Source organism: Oryctolagus cuniculus, chromosome 7 (genome assembly GCF_964237555.1).
Source record: "Oryctolagus cuniculus chromosome 7, mOryCun1.1, whole genome shotgun sequence".
In the NCBI taxonomy this organism is placed as follows: domain Eukaryota; kingdom Metazoa; phylum Chordata; class Mammalia; order Lagomorpha; family Leporidae; genus Oryctolagus; species Oryctolagus cuniculus.
This window is the reverse complement of record NC_091438.1, coordinates 67,043,395-67,061,174: the sequence shown is the minus strand read 5'-3', so window position 1 is coordinate 67,061,174 and position 17,780 is coordinate 67,043,395. Positions and strand designations below refer to the sequence as shown.

At 36.1% G+C, this 17,780-nt stretch overlaps 1 long non-coding RNA gene across 1 annotated transcript in view; it reads right to left on the bottom strand.

Moving 5' to 3' along the window:
- LOC138850407 (uncharacterized) overlaps window positions 1-16,449 on the bottom strand; it is a 46,815-nt gene extending 30,366 nt beyond the window's left edge. Inside the window, exon 1 of the long non-coding RNA XR_011390132.1 lies at window positions 16,375-16,449. This is a non-coding gene — a long non-coding RNA (uncharacterized lncRNA). The remainder of the gene's footprint in view (window positions 1-16,374) is intronic.
- Between the last annotated feature and the right edge of the window lie 1,331 nt (window positions 16,450-17,780).

Below are 17,780 nucleotides of genomic sequence, written 5' to 3'. Positions count from 1 at the left end.
TAAAGAACCATTAGCATGTTTCTTTGGCATTTGTCCTGCTGGTCAGTGATCCTTATTAAAGATCTGGGATTAGACTTGTTTAATAGTATTTGGAGGTGGGAACAAAAAATATTAGGCAAGGGGAAACTATAGTTGCCAAAAGGCTCTTTCTGATTTTACATGGCATTTGTTGTCTAGCTGAAGACTTCTACACATTGGTTTCATTTTGCAGGACTTTTACAATGGTGTGACTTTTCAAATGGAATAGAACGTAATTTCTTTATTACTATTATTATTATTGTTTAAAGGCAGAGTTACAGAGAGAGAGAGAGGGACAGACAGAGAAAGATAACTTCCAATGACTGGTTCGCACCCCAAACCACTGCAATGGCCAGGGCTGGGCCAGGCCGCAGTCAGGAGCCAGGAGCCTCTTCCAGGTCTCTCACATGGGGAACAAGAGCCCAGGAGCTTGGGCCATCTTCTGCTGCTCAGTCACATTAGCAGGGAGCTGAATCTGAAGTAGAGCAGCCAGGACCAGAAAGGGCGTCCACATGGGATGCCAGTACTAGTTGAATAAATGTAACAACCGGTATTCCTATCTAGTTTCTAACCTGAATGATAATGATTCAACATTTAAACATTAAATATAATATTCCTGTAGCATTTTTAGAATTTGTTCTTAAAAAAGGGGCTGGCGCTGTGGCGTAGTGGGTTAACGCCCTGGCCTGAGGCTCTGACATCCCATATGGGTGTAGGTTCAAGACCTGGCTGCTCCACTTCCGATCTAGCTCTCGGCTTTAGCCTGAAAAGCAGTAGAAGATGACTCAAGTCCTTGGGCCCCTGAACCCACGTGGGAGGCCCAGAAGAAGCTCCTGGCTCCTGGCTTGGGATGAGCACAACTCTGGCCATTGCGGCCAATTGGGGAGTAAACCAGTAGGTGGAAGACCTCTCTAAATTTCTCCGCCTCTCCTCTGTGTAACTCTGACTTTCAAGTAAATAAATCTTTAAAAAATTAATTTACTCCTCTCAATCCTTAAGCCATATATTTTTTGTTTATTGATTACTGTGGTGAGGTGGTTGATTTTTAAAATGTTAAGCCAGGATAGGCGTTGTGGTGTAGCAGATAATGCCACCACCTTTTATACTCATGTGCTATACTACTGTTTGAGTCTTGACTGTTCTTCTGATTTAGCTCCCTGCTAATGTGCCTAGGAAAGCGGAAGATGTCCCAGTTCTTGGGCCCCTGTCATGTGGGAGAACCAAATGCCAGTTCAAAGCTCCTGCTTCAACTAGGCCCAGCCCTGGTTTTGAGGCCATTTGGAAAGTGAACCAACAGATGGAATATCTCTCTCTCTCTCTCTCTCTCCCTCTCTCCCTGTTTCTCTCCAGCCCCTTGTAATTCTGCCTCTCAAATAAATAAACACATCTTTTAAAAAATTAATAAAAATTATTTTTGACAGGCAGAGTTAGACAGTAAGAGAGAGAGACAAAGAGAAATGTCTTCCTTCCATTGCTTCTCCCCCGAAATGGCCGCTACGGCTGGCACGCTGTGCTGATCCGAAGCCAGGAGCCAGGTGCTTCCTCCTGTCTCCCATGCGGGTGCAGGGCCCAAGCACTTGGACCATCCTCCACTATACTCCCGGGCCACAGCAGAGAGCTGTACTGGAAGAGGAGCAACTGGGACAGAACCACCGCCCCAACTGGGACTAGAACCCGGAGTACCAGCACCGCAGGCGGAGGATTAGCCTAGTGAGCAGTGGTGCCGGCCAAAAAAATTAATAAAATATTAAGCCAATATTCCATCATGAGAAAACATGACTTTTTTATTATTTTTCTTTTATTTAGTGTTGAAATTAGTTTGGCAAAATTTTATTTAGATTTTTATATCTATATTCATAAAAGAGATAAATTATAAATTTTAAAATATTTATGTCTGGTTTGATTCTGAGACAAAGCTGACTTAGTAAAATTAGGAAATGTTTCTTACTTTACTTCCTAGGATATTTTGAAGACATTGTTTTGTATATTATTTCAATATTGAAATATTTTACCAGTGATGTCATCTGGGCCTACAGACTTTTGTTGGGAAATTTATAACTAGTATTTTATTGCTTTGATTGATTTAATTTATCTTTTTTTAATTTATTTAACAGATAGAGTTAGACACTGAGAGAGAGAGACAGAGAGAAAGGTCTTCCTTCTGTTGGTTCACCCCCCAAATGGCCACTATGGCTGGCGCTGCGCTGATCCAAAGCCAGGAGCCATGTGCTTCCTCCTGGTCTCCCATGCGGGTGCAGGGCCCAAGCACTTGGGCCATCCTCCACTGCCTTCCCAGGCCACAGCAGAGAGCTAGACTGGAAGAGGAGCAACCGGCACTAGAATCGGCGTCCATATGGGATGCCGGTGCCACAGGCAGAGGATTAACCAAGTGAGCCATGGTGCCAGACCTTAATATATCTATTTTTAATAAGCTCCTACTTCATGTTATATTTTCTAGACATTTGTCAATATCACGTAGATTTTTTAAGTCCAAAGCTGAAAGATATTCATAGTAGCTGATGTGTTGCAGGAGGTTAAGCTGCTACCTGTGACTCCAATATTGATTTGAGTCCCAACTGATCTGTCCACATCAAGCTCCATGCTAATGTGCCTGGGAAAGCAGAAGATGACTTCGGTGCTTGGGCACATGCCACTCATATGGGAAACCTGGACTGAGTTCCTGGTTCCCACTTCAACCTTGGCCAAACCCCAGCTATTGTGGTCATTTGGGAATTGCATCGGTAGATAGATGATCTCTCTCTATTTCTTTCCCTCTGTATCAGTAACTCTGCAATTTTGCCTTTCAAATAAATAAATATATTTTAAAAATTAAAGATATTAATAACATTCATAACATCTTCTCATGATCTATGTGATCCCAATGGAATTTGCAACAAGGTCAATTTTTCATTCACTTTATTGATTGTCTATCCCTTGTCTTGCCAGAATTTACTAAAAGTATTAATCTTAGATCAACTGAACATTTGTTAAAGGATACAGTCCAAATGATTTTAGTGTCTTAATATTTATTCTTTAAGGAAGAACTAATACCAATTCTTCTAAACTATTCCAAACAATTGAATAGGAGAAAATACTTCCAAACTCATTCTGTGAAACCAGCATTACCTTAATTCCAAAACCTGACAAAGGTAAAACAAGCAAAAATAGAAAACTATAGACCAATAACCATGATGAAAATAGATGCAAAATTTCTCTGCAAAATACTAGGAAATTAGATCCAACAAAACATCAAAAAGATAATTCACCATGAGCAAATGGGATTTACCCTCAAGGATGCAGAAATGGTTCAACATAAGCAAATCAATAAACATAGTAATAATATCAATAGAATGAAGAATAAAAATCATGATTATACCAATAAATAAAAAGAAAATACAATATACATGCATGATAAAAAAATCTTGAACAGATTAGTTATAGAAGGAACATAACTAATACAAGAAAGGCTACATATAACAAGCCCACAGACAATATCATATTGAGAGGGGAAAAACTAGAAGTATTTTTCACTAAGATCTGAAACCAAATGAGGATGTCTATTCTCATCATTCTCATTCCAAATAGCTTTGGACGTTTTAACCAAAGTCACTAGGAAGAGAAAGAGATAAAAAGTATACAAATAGTAAAAGAGGAAATCAAATTATCTCTGTTTGCAGGTGACACAATTTTATATATGGGGGGACCAGAAGAGTCCATCAAGAAACTATTAGAATTGATAGGAGAATTCAGGAAAGTTCCAGGATAGAAAAACAACTCACAAAAATCACTAGAATTTTTGTAAACTGAATAAAGTATAAGAAAAAACTTATAAGAGAAACTCCATTTATAGTAGCTATAAAAATAAATACTTTGAGATAAAATTTAACCAAGAATGTGAAAGAATACTATAGTGAAAATTACAAAACACTAATGAATTAGATGAAGATACAAACAAATGGAAAGACCTCCCATGTTCATGGATTGGAAGAACTAATAGTATCAAAATGTCTATTCTGCCCAAAACAATATACAGATTGAATACAATCTCATCAAAATGTGAGTGACATTTATAATAAGAAAAAAAATCCTAAAATTCATACGGAAACATAAAAGGCCTCAAATAGGCAAAGGAACTTTGAATAATAAACAAAAGCAAGAGGTATCACAATGCCAAATTTCAAGACATATTACAGGGTTATTGTAAACAAAACAGCATGGTACTAGGATAAAAATAGACTCATAGAACAGTGCAAGCAGAATAGAAACTCCAGAAATAAATCCACACATTTACAACCAATTTATCTTTGACAGAGTTGCTAAAAAGAAACCCTAGAGAAAGTAAAATGCTTCTAATAAATGGTGTTGGGAAAACTGATTTTACATATGCAGTTTAAAATAAGACCCATGCCTTACACTCTATTCAAAACTCAACTCAGAAAGTATAAAAAAAACTAAATAAGATTTGAAAGTATGAAATTACTAGAGGAAAACATAGAAGACTCCAAGACATCTGTATAAGCAATTGGTTGTTGGATAAGACCCCAAAATCATAGGTGATGAAAGCAAAAATAAACAATCGTGATATCAAACTAAGAAACTTTTGCATAGGGAAGAAAACAATCTACATTGTGAAGAGAAAAGCAACAGAATGAGAGAAAATATTTACAAACTATGAATGTGATGAAGGATTAACATGCAGAATATAAAAAATACAAAAGAAATTCAGCAACAGCAAAAGAAACTGATTTAGAAATGAGCAAATAATCCAAATAGACATCTTTCAAAAGAATAAATGCAAATGAAAACAAACAGATGAAAAATGTCCAATAACACCAGCAGTCAGGGAAATGCAACCAAAGACCACAATGAAGTATCATCCCACTTCAATCAGAGTGGCTATTATCAAAAAGTAAAAATAAATAAATAAATAAAAATGCTGGCATGGTTGTGGGGAAAAGGGAACTCTAACACACTGTTGTTGGGAAAACAATTTAGTACAGCCATTATGGAAAACGGTACAGAAATTCTTAAGAAAATACTAATAGATCTACCGTTTGACCCAACTATCCCACAATTGGGAATATATCTAAAGGAAATGAAGACAGCACATGAAAAAGAAACCTGCACATCTGTGTTCATTACAGCACTATTCACAATAGCAAAACTATGGAATCAACCCAGATTTCTACCAATGGATTGTTGGAGTAAAAAAATGTGGTGTGTATGCAAAGTTAAATATTACTCAATTATCAAAAAGAATGAAATCTTTTGCAACAAAATTGATGGAATTGGAGATCACTATGCTAATGAAACAAACCTGACACAGAAAGACAAATATCACATGTTTTATCTCCTCTGAAAGTTTTTATATATTATGTGTTTCTGTGGGGGGGATGTGTATGGTAAAATGGGTGGATATCATATTATTTAGTATATACTAATTATAAATATTGCTTTCATGTAATTATATGCCTTATCTAACCTTTGTTCATATTATAATCTGTCATGAGTCCCACATTATGTGATACTAATATATACATCCATGATTTCTCAGAAATACCAGGTGTGCATAGATATGTGATGTCTACATATGAAATGAATATGGCAAAAATTGAACAACTGGTAAAAATATCTGCATTCATTGAATTCTTCTTCATATTTTTCATTATTATTTAGAGAAAATTATACAATCCAAGTCTCCTTCTGGATGGCAGGGACCCAACTACTTGAGTTATCATCTGCTACCTCCCAAAGTACACATTAGCAGGAAGCAGTAATCAGAAGTAAAGTCAGAACTATAAATCAGGCACCCTGATATGGCATGCAGCTGTCCACAGAAGCCTCTTAATCATTGTACCAAATGCTGTTCATAGAGTTTTTGATGAAAGAATTTCTTATTTTAAAGATTTATTTTATTTATTTGAAAGGTAGTTACTGAGAGAGACAGGGAGAGAGAGAGAGAGAGAGAGAGAATCTTCCATCCACTGCTTTACTCCCTAAACAGCTACAATGCCCAGGGCTGTGCCAGGCCAAAGCCAGAAGCCAGGAGCTTCTGGGTCTCTCACATGGGTGCAACGGCCCGGACTTGGGCCATCTTCTGCTGCTTTCCCAGGCACATTAGCAGGGAGTGGGATCTGATGTGGAGCAGCTGGAACTCGAACTGTCACCCATATGGGACGCTGGCACTACAGGCCACGGCTTAACCCACTGTGCCGCACTGCTGGCCCAAACAGAATTTCTTAAGAGACTAGCTATAGGATTAAAGTCTTTAGAGATGGGATCCACTCCTTCAGATTTCCCTTACTGGAAAAAAATTTAGAGAAAACCATTTTGGTGGAATTACAGTTATTGACCTGAGACAGAAGAAAAGTATATTTCTTCATATTTGGTAAAAGAAAAGTAGAATTGAAGTCAGGAAATAGAAATGCATGTCTTCCTTTCTAGACTTTGCATAAGCCTCTGAAATGACAATTTATTTGAGTTTCCCACAATAGGGGCTGATCACAACCTCAGAGGACCTCTTGTGCAGAGTTGCATATAATGTCTTAGGGCTCTGCCTTCTTTCAGCTAGCACATCACCTACCTTGGCTAGCAATAACAGCCATAAGTTTGGATTGTTGCCCACAGGAAACCAACAGTCCTGGTATAACAAGACTGGGAAGATAGTTTGTCTTGCACTGCTGACTACTGACAATTGTAGAAGAGAAACGTAAGTGAAAATGTAGCACCCTGAAAATGACTTTAAGTGTGAAGCCATCTGTCTTTTGTTCTAATTTAACACAAGACCAGTTAGCAAATATTTTTTTGAATGTCGAAACTGTGTTAGGCAAATACTGAGAATTCATCAATACACAAAAGTGGCACAAATCCATGAATTCATGATGTTAACATTCTGTTGAACTTGCCTTGCAATAGCTTTATGTAAGACTGTAGCTATCATCCTAAAAAGTTTTACTGAGATGAAATTTCATATACCACATACAATCAACCCGTGTGAAGTTAACAATTCAACAGCTTATAGTGTATTTGTGGAGTTGTGGGAATCATCACAATCTAGCTTTAGAACATCTTCATTAAACCTAAAAGAAACCATATACCCATTAGAAGGTACTCCTCTTCCCTCTCCATTCTCCTAGCTCAAACAACTAATAACATAATTTATGTCTTTGTAGATTTCCTACTTTTAGATGTTTCATATCAATGGTATCATCCTTGGTCTTTTGTTCTTTGATGTAATATGTTTTCAAGTTTCATCCATTCTGTAGTGTGAACCAGTCATTCTTTCCTTTTTGAAGTTATCTACTTTGACATTTAAAGTAAGACATTCTAGTTCTTTTTTAGACTTTCTTATACACAATAGAAAATTTCAGTTCTAATCGAGCATACAAGTTTTAATGAAATCATTTAAGTTTAGAACTAGAAACAATCTGGAGGGCATCCAACTGCCTTATAGATAAGTAGATAGTGAACTACAACAAGTGGTGTGTTGATTGCTTCATAGCAGAGATAGTATGGGAACTGACTTCCTCATTTTCCTAGCTTGATACTTTCTCACAGGGCTAACTTGTGTATGTTTTGAGAGTCTCTTATTTATCTTTATGATTCTACAACCACATTAAATTGGATAAAGTGATTTTAAATCCTTTTATAGACTATTTGATTTTCCTATAAGTACAAATCTTTGTTTCTCTTCTATAATTGGAGAAAAGAAACTATACAAATCAAGCAAACAAGATTTTAATTGATCCAAATGTAATGCCACATTTGATACTATTCTTTTAAAAATGATGCAAAAATTTACCCCTAAAATTGTATATGCCATAATTTGTACTGGTACTTTCTCATTTCTTGGAATACGCACTATATATATATTGAAAACAAATAACCCAGTAAAAGAGTATCTATCTATCATCTATCATCTATTTTTCTACAATGTTTGAAATCATAAAGAATATAACTTTCAAAAATGAAAAAGAAGATTACTTTCATAATGTTAGAAACAAAATTAATTTTTTTCAATCCTTTAAAAATCTACCCCTAAGCTCTTTAGCTTCCAGATGAAATGAATATAGCAGAGTGCATCTCATCTATCCAGCATCTACCACAGCGTTCTTGAAGGTATTCAGCCTCTGCTTAAGACCACATTCCTAAGGTAAAAGATCTCTTTGAATGATTATATTTGAAATTACTCAGGAGTTTCTTAAAAATGCCTTTACATTTTCTCGAACTTTATTTCACCTGTATCTTGAAATTTTCATATGGTCCTCATATATATTTTATGTTTTATTTCCTGTATGGCTTCTGATGTTGTAGCATTTTATATTCATTTAATTTCTTCCGACTGAAACCTCTTTCCTCCTTTCTGCAACAGCAACCATTAAGATCCTTTGTGTATTATGTGTTATGTTTAGATTTTCCTACCTCTGATTACTATAATATAGTGCAGATACTATGCACAGAGCTTGTATTTCAAAATTATACCGACCTCCCCAGAGTGCAGTAGGTGCCTGCCTTAACATGTACTCAGTATTATTTATGTAGTATTCATTTTAACAGACTTCCTATTCCACTACTGAAGGTAGAACCTGAGAAGTTAAAGGAATTCTATCCAAATATTTGGTTCCATTTGAAATATGTAAGTAGTGTAGGAATCTCTTACTTATATACCAAATCAACTGCAGCTGTTCTTTAAGTTAGTTCTTACTATATAGAATATATCTTCTATCTATGCCCTATGTTCTATTTTCATCCATGTTTGATATATATTAAACTATATATTAAGAAAAAGTTAATGTGATTGACAGAGATGAACATTAAAATATTATTTAGCAAGTAACTTGAGAAAAATGTTTTAGAGAGACTCCTGAATGCATTTTCAAAGTTTATGGTTTCTTAATTGCAGCAAAGATTCCCAATCCCCATGACACCACCATCATTTTTTCTCTAGTCTTTTTTTTTTTTTATCACCTCAAGAACTTGCACAATTTCTCAGCCCTAAAGCATTCTGGAAAAGACCTAAAGAGCCTAGGCCAAATGAGCTGTCTGGTGCTGAAAGTCTGCAAAGGCTGTGGTTCACAGAACATGTCTGTTTTATGGCACAAACCTTTTCATATTAAGTCTGGCAAAAAGTAGTGCATATCAATAAAATATCTTTTTTGTTGGCAAGCTGGGCATGAATTGAGGATTATTTACATGGATTCTAAAATTATCTTTTCTGCTTCTCTGGAGGGTCATCTCTCTGCTGCCTCCAGGAATATGGTGTATATACTTTGATTCTACCTTCAATTTTTAGTTTAGCAACATTGTTAGTTTTCTATCTCCTGCTTCCCAAACCTGACTTTTTTCCCAGGCTCTTTAGAAGTTCCTGAAACGACCCCATGGTTTCAATACCCTCACAACAGGTGTTGTAATTTTATAAATATATGTATTTGATTTCCATACTTTTCTTTGTTGAATCACAGCACAAAAAAATTGCATTTTAACCTGAATTCTATATGCAATTTCTGTACTAGTATTTTAATCACCTTTATTTTTATAGGAAAAGGTGTAGTAGGCTATTTATAGGAATAATTATGAGAATATGTAGAAACAGGAAATATGGAACTAAGAGGAAAAACCCTGAAGCACCGGACACTAAACGAGTGATAATGAAAGTGACTATGTATTTCAGACTTTCTGAGTACCCTGACGTAATAATTAATAATGATTTTCAGGGAACAAAAATGTTCTAATTTGGAAAATAAGTTATATGTTAATATGCATTCATTTTCCTCAAAACCCTATACTTTAGCTATGTACTACTTTTGTTGCATTTTTGTGTGGGATATTATTGACCTGAATTGTAGATAATACAAGTCTCCGAGCACCGATGGGTGATGAGCTACAGTTACATGCATGCTAGACAATGGAGTCTAGTAACTCCCTCTCTATTACCATTCCTGGGATTTCCCTTAGAAAATCTCTATTTTGGGAGTCCAGTATTGTGGCATCCCGTATAGGTGCCTGTTAGAGTCATGGCTGCTCTGATTCCAATCCAGCTCCCTGATAATGCACCTGGGAAAGTAGTGGAGGATGGAACAAGTCTTGGACTCCTGCACCCACGTTGGAGACCTAGATGAAGCTCCAGTCTCCTGGCTTCAGCATTGCCCATTCATGGATGTTGCAACCGTTTGGAGGAGGGAAGCCCTAGATGGAAGAGCTCTCTTTATATATCTCTCCTTCTCTTCCTCTGTAACTCTGCCTTTCAGATAAGTAAAATAAAGCTTTTTTTTAAAAAAAAATTTTTGCAATTTTACTAAGATATTATTTAATCTAAAAAGTTGTAGTTAGGATGTACAACTTGTTGTTTTGTTAAATGGTTACCACAGTCAAGCTAATATCTGTTATTGCCACATAATTATAATTGTGTTTGAATGTTGAGAAAATGTGATTCAAGATCTATCTTAGTAAATTATAAGTATACTACAAAGTTATTCTTTTAAATGCTCTCCAAATGGATTTTCTCTTCAGACCAATAAGGAATAGTTATTTATTTCTTCCTTAGAATCCATTACTTCTGTTTTCCTGATCATTCTTAGCTCTGTTGGTGTCCTGACTTGTATAAATCAGTAAGAGATGATGTTAGGATGAAAGAGTAATCAATTAGAGCCCTCTGGCATGATGCGATACATCCTCAGTGGGATTTCTTTCTTTCCTTCATTCCTTCTTTCCTTCCTTCCTACCTCCCTCCCTCCTTTTCTCTCTCTTTTTAATGTATGTGTTTTTTTTTTTTTTTTTTTTTGAGACAGAGTTACAGATAGAGACAGAGAGAGAGCTTCCACCTGCTGGTTCATTCCCTAAATAGCTGCAACAGCTGGGCTGAGCAGGAGCTTCATCCCAGATTCCCATGTGGGCGGTGGGACCTGGGCCATTTTCCGCTGTTTTCCCAAGAGCTGGATTGGAAGTGAAATGGCTGGTACAGGAACCAGCAATCATACTGTATGCAGGTGTCGTAGGCGGTGGCTTAACTCGCTGTGCCACAGTGCTGATCCCTCCATGTGGGATTTCTGGGAAAGACAAGGATCTCTTTCTTTGAATTGATCAGTGTGATAATGTAAGCCTAGAGTGTCTGCCATTCTGACACTGAAAGAAGATACTGAAAGATATGCATCCAACAGCAGAATTTGAGCCTCGTATCAGCTCACACTTTAAAATAATGTATTAATTTTTGTTGAATGTATATTTCTGAACTGTCAGTGATTATGTCCCTAAGGAAACATTTGACAGCTCTTACGGAGCTGTCTCTTACAACTGAGGGTTTGGAGTGGGAGGATATTACTAGAATTTAATGGGGAGAGGTTAGGTATGTTGCTAAACTTGCAACAGCACCCAGGACAGCCCCACAGGACAAAAGATTACCTGGACTTAAATATTAATATCACTAAGGCTGAGAAACTCTTACTTAAGCCAACATGGGTTAGACTATCTGTCATTTACAATATTAAAAATTCTAAATGATATAGAGCCCTTTTGTAGGAAAAGTCTCACCTACAAATTATTGACTCCATAAACTAATTAGATTTTCAATCATCACTTCACATAAAATCTCTGTTCCAGCACCTCCAATGGCTTCTCATTCTTTACATATATAATCTACAAATCTACCCATGCTTATATCAGAAACTAGCAAACTTTTGCTGTAAAAGGCTAAGTATTTTTCCTAATAACTGCCAAACTTTATCCCCTTAGGGTGAGAATAGTCATAGATAATACAAGAGTGAGTACTCCAATAAAATACTGCTTATGGATATTGAAATTTGAATTTTATATAATTTCCATGTACCATAAATCTTATTTTACTGTTGATATTTTACACCAAACATTTAATAGTATAGAAACTGCTTTAGCTTGGAAACCAAATAGAAACACACGATGGGTCAAACGCAATCTGCAGGCTGTAGTTTGGCCAGGCCTGCTCTGTATAATCCGCAACCCTCACCCTCGGATGTAATGAATTCTCCTGTATTTTCTTTCTTCATGAATTTCCATTTTTCAACCGCCACTTTGTCATTGCTTACATATACCAAGCAAATTCTCATCTCAGTGCAAAGTAAGCTGCACCTTTTGCCTAAAATGCACATTCTACTAATCCTTTCATAGCCAATCTCCTCCACCTTGTATAACTAATTATTCTCTTGTAAAATCATGTATTATAAAACACACAGGGATGGCCCACCGTCTCCTCTTACTGGGTTTGTAGTGTTAGTGTGTAGAAACTCACAGCTGCCCTATGTTTCCAAAAAAAGCTGTCCTCTGCTGAAGCTAAAAGTTAACCCTGAGGAAGGTGTTCACAGTAATTAACTAAGGACCAACAGAAGAATCTTCACTAAGGACTAACAGAATCTTGGGCCTTATGCCTCAAGGGAAGAACTTCCCAAGGTGCACTTCATTTTCCAGAGCCCTCCTACTGCTGCTCAGGCACTGAAGGCCTCTGCCCAAGGCTGTATCTCTGCTTATCCCTTTTGGTTTCCTCCTATCTTGCTTCACTCTCTCCATTCAGATAGTTTCCTATCAGCTTCATCTAGTAAATCATGTGAAGCTGGATCTTGATCTCCAGTTCGGCTTCTAGGAATATGTTCCTATTTTAATAAATCCACTGGGGTTGGCACCCTGGCGTAGTGGGTAAAGCCGCCGCCTACATTGCCGACATCCCATATGGGCACCTGTTCCAGTCCTGGATGCTCCTCTTCTGATCCAGCTCTTTGCTACGGCCTGGGAAAGCAGTAGAAGATGGACCAAGTCCTGGGGCCCTTGCACCCATGTGGGAGACCCAGAAGAAGCTCCTGGCTCCTGGCTTCAGATTGGCGCAGCTCTGGCCATTAAGGCCAACTGTGGAGTGAACCAGCAGATGGAAGGTCTCTCTCTCTGTCTCTCCTCTCTCTGTGTGTAACTCTAACTTTCAAATAAATTAATAAATAAATATTAAAAAACCCATCAACCATTACAAATAATCCACAATTAATAGGCATATTGAAATCAATCCCAACAAATTCCAAAACCTAGCATATGAAATGACCAGTTGTAAATATCTCAATTTCAGAGTATATATAAAGTAGGATGCATTCCATCTGTTGATAACCCTCTTGTAGAATTTAACAGCAGCAAAAACTGATTAAATTATATATGCAGCTTAAGAGATATCTTGTATTTAGAAATTTTCAGTATGTGCTACAGCTAACACATTTTGCTACTCACAGAAATAACAAATCTAAAATTAAATTAATATAATAAACAAATATAAGAATACACATATGAGCATATATTTGGGTCACTATACATATATTTACTCCTTGCTGAGAGGGAAAAGAAGCAAGCATGCCACATTAGTTCTGAGCACACCATAGCCCTTAGTTTCTAATATCATTCTTCAACAAAAGGAACCAGAGATTTTTAGAAAAATAACTGGTTGTAGCATTGAGGACACAATAAGTCTGGAGAATTTTATAGTGCACAAGGTAAAATGACAGCAAGAGGAAAAGACAACATAAACAATGATGTATATATACATATATATATATGTCTAAGCAGTACATAAGCAAAATGAATGATTGTCAAAGGACCAGGGCTGGAATAATTTGAACAAAATAAATAAAGTAATTTTGGGCTATAACTCAAACTATAAAATAAATAACTATGAATTTATTTTGATATTAAAAATTACAGAAACAAATGGGAGAGAATTCAAAATTTTGTCCCCAAGGAGGTGGAAAATAACATCTAAGTGCAGGCTGTTCAGGATTTAAGTGGTGAAACCTTACAAATTTTGTCTTAGCCAGATGACCAAGGCTGATATCAGCAATGATAATGTGTTGATAGTATGTCATCTTGATATGATTTGAAAATTACACTTATTCTCTGTAGTTTTCCTCCCCCCAAAACCGTAACCCCAGTCTCATGAAAAAATCATCAGCCAAATCCCAATTAAGTACGGTCTACAAATATCTGACTCCTCAAAGCTGTCAAAGTCATCAAAAATGAGGAAATCTGAGAAACAGTCTTACCTAAGTATGTGTGTTCAATAGGGAATAGAATTTGATGGGATAAAAACTAATATCTCTAGAGAACCTGTATCCTATCAGGGGTAATTTTAGGGTATCATATCTTGTATCCAGTTCACTTTTCACCATGTCATAAACATACATATTTGAACACATTTAAAGAGGGAGAGACACAGTCAAAAATGGTAAGGGAGCCCAACTGAAACACCCACTGAGTAAAGGCATTTTCCTCACAATAGAAACTTATTACTTTATGCCCAGAAGGCAGAATAGTGACAAGAAAACTAGTAGATTCTCATTGAATACCTATTGAAAAAAATGAATAGGAATAAATTTTCAAAGTAATACAGTTACTTTCAATTGAATTTGATGAAACTCAAATTTTTTACTATTATGTAGAAGGTCCTGTCATGAGCTCATCTCATGGGAGGTGGATTCTAGGCTGCCTCAAAGGAGAGGCCCTTTAGGAAAAATATATGCTTGGGAGTTCATGAAGATCCTGTGCAGTGCCCTGACATAGTAGGTATCAAATCAATGAATCTCCAATGTGCTCAATTATGGGCAACAAATAGAGAAATTCAGACAAATTAGAAAAAAGAGTTTAGACTTCCTTAGAACCTACTCTTATAAGCAATGTATGTGTCCAGAGGAATTATGTAAATGAAGCTCTGATTTTATGATATGTGGAAACTCCTCTGAGTAGTTTTTCAGGAGTTGATTAGATCCATTCATTGCATGCTTTTCTCATTTATCAAGTTGTATAGTTTTTATGCAGACTGTAACACACACACATACACACACACAATAATAAAGCATCATGCTATTAAGTGACTTCATTTACAAACGGCTTTAAGGGAAATATAAAAATAGAATTTCAAACACAGACATATTTTGAAGCAATACTATATAATTATCTGTGAGTACAAGGAGGAGATGGTTTCTCCAATATACATTAAGCAGTAAAAAGCCAACTTCTGTCTGGAAATTCCATTTTATTACGCAATATACTCTGGGGGAGGTGGGAAGAAGATTGTAAATATCCAGCCAAGATACAAGTGCTACAGAAATGGAATTTTCATTACTGTGAAATCACTACTTTAGCACTTGCATACTTTAACAAAAATAGGCAAAAATCTTCATGGCATTAAAAGTTGGTCAATTTGTTAAACTTTTCAAATTTCCCTTTAGTTTTATATTTAATTCTATTCTAAATAACTTTTAAATGAGTTAATAAGAAAAAAAACCCATTGCTTCCAAAATACTAATCTAATTTATTGCTAATGTCATTATTATTCCTACTTTTGGTTTAGAAATAAAAATATTTATGTTATTCAGATAATAGGTTATTCTACCAACACATATTAAAGTTGAGAATATGCTAAAGAAGTCACAATGGAAAGGATTAAACTAGCCAAAAAGGTTATCTTAATGTTTAAATGTCTCATGATTTGTTTTAGTACCTTTTTAAAAATATTGTTTGTAGCTTACAAGGTAAAGGGTTCATTTCTTGATCTTTCTGAATTAAAAGCCAATAGGATCAATTTCACAGTTTCAATTTATTTTTGTCTCCTTTTATTAAAGCTGACCAGATGCCTTGAATTAATCAAGAGGGTTCTCCTTGTTTTCTCCTTGCTCCAGTAAACTTGACATTGTTGGTGACAGAAAGCATGGAATGCATAAAGCAACTTGTCACAGCATATCATGCCCATAGATGTGAAGCAGACTTTTGTTTCTCTACTTTCACCTCTGTTAATTTTGTACCCACGTATCCACAAGTAAATTCTGGGGGCATTCAAAGGAAAACATTTATGCTTCTGATTAGCTGAAAACAGAAAGAGAAAGCACACTTGGAAAAATAATACACCTCATAGTCTTGAAAAAGATAGTAGATACACTGTATGGATAAATCTGTAACCATAAATCTTGAAAAAATGGAGCTATGTACTGAATTCAGGAAAAGGACATTCCATAGGTATAACAATTCTAAGTAGAGGCAGAGCTATGCTTAGTAACCCTCTATTCATATACTCACAGAGCATTATTCTATGCCAGCTACCTTATTGGAGGCAGTGACAACTTAGAATTCATGCTCTTATGGAGTTAATACGCCAGTGAGAAAAAATGTCTAAGACTAATATCAGTTAGTCAACAGCATTTGAGAGTAACAGCAAAAATGACAACAATGATATCAGAAATAAAAATAACTGCCAAATGTAATGTCTACCCAATGTCAAGTCTTTAATTTTATAGCTCTCCCAAGAAACATCGGAAACAGGCAATTAAACAATAAACAATGAGGAGAAAAGATTAAATCATTTACCGAAGGCAGGAAAATCAGTAAGAAGTGAAGATCCCTAGTCTGAATCTCAGGCCTTTTAACTTTCTTACACTGACTTTAAAAAATAGCCAACACTGAGGTTGAAAACAAACTTCTTCTTAATAAAGAAAACATTGTAAGTTTTATTTCTGGAAATGCAATATCTTGAAGGAGGATGACATTTACACACCAGGAGCCCTAATAGCATTGTGGTTAACAGCAAAAATTCTGAAGTCAGACATTCTAATTTAAAAACCTAGCTGCTACTAACAGCCAATTATTCAGTCCTTCTCTGCCTCAATTTTCTTATCTATGAAAGGGATGGGGCCGGCGCTGTTGCGCAGTGGGTTAAAGCCCTGGCCTGAAGCGCCCGCATTTTATATTGGGCACCAGTTCTAGTCCTGGCTGCTACTCGTCCGATCCAGCTCTCTGCTATGGCCTGGGAAAGCAGTAGAAGATGGCCCAAGACATTGGGCTCCTGCATGTGCAAGACCTGGAGGAGGCTCCTGGCTTCAGATCAGTGCAGCACTGGCCATTGCGGCCATCTGGGGAATGAAGCAGCGGATGGAAGACTCTCTGTCTCTACCTCTCTCTGTAACTCTGACTTTCAAATAAATAAAATAAATATTAAAAAGAAAAAGAAAGGGATCACAACAGCATTTCGTTTTTTGGCTTCTTAGGTATTAGCTGGTACATGTGAAGAGATTACAGCACTGCCTAACTGTATCAACAGTCAATGAGTATTATTGAAATTGTTCATCTAAACTCAAGCAATTGAAGTAGACCTAATGTAGACACTTTGCTTTTCAGGAAATCTATTAAAATTCTTTTACCTCTCCTTTCAAATTCCAGTAAGAGATACTTCAACAAATTTATGGAAATGTTTAAATATAAGAATTTGTTTAATGCATAAATTTTTTGAAATCTATGATTAGTTTTTGCCATCATATACATCTTCAGTGCATTTTCTCAAGTACCTCCTTATTCCTATGTTGCCTCCACTTTTAGTAAATATTGGTCACTTGTCTATTTGTCTTTCTCCTTTGTCATGGCCATAGCTTCTCTCAATATTTTAGTCTGTCATGGTTATCCTCCTCTTACTATATTCTTTAATCTATATTTTCACTCTTTTCCCTCACTTATTGTCCATTTCAAACTTTTGGAATTTGTTTATAAGTTACATTACAATTTGTACATTATTTTGCCTTACATTAATTCTAAATTTCAACTCTTACTGTTCAGTTAGTATTTTATCATGCTTTTTTCTTTTCTCCTTTCAGATATTAATGCAGCATCTAAAAGTGTTGTACGCATTGGCAAGTGATAGAAATTTGTGGGTATAGTAAATGAACACTCTTTAGCACTGTTTTGTATCTTCATGTCCCTTACAAAGGAGGGTAAGTAGGAAA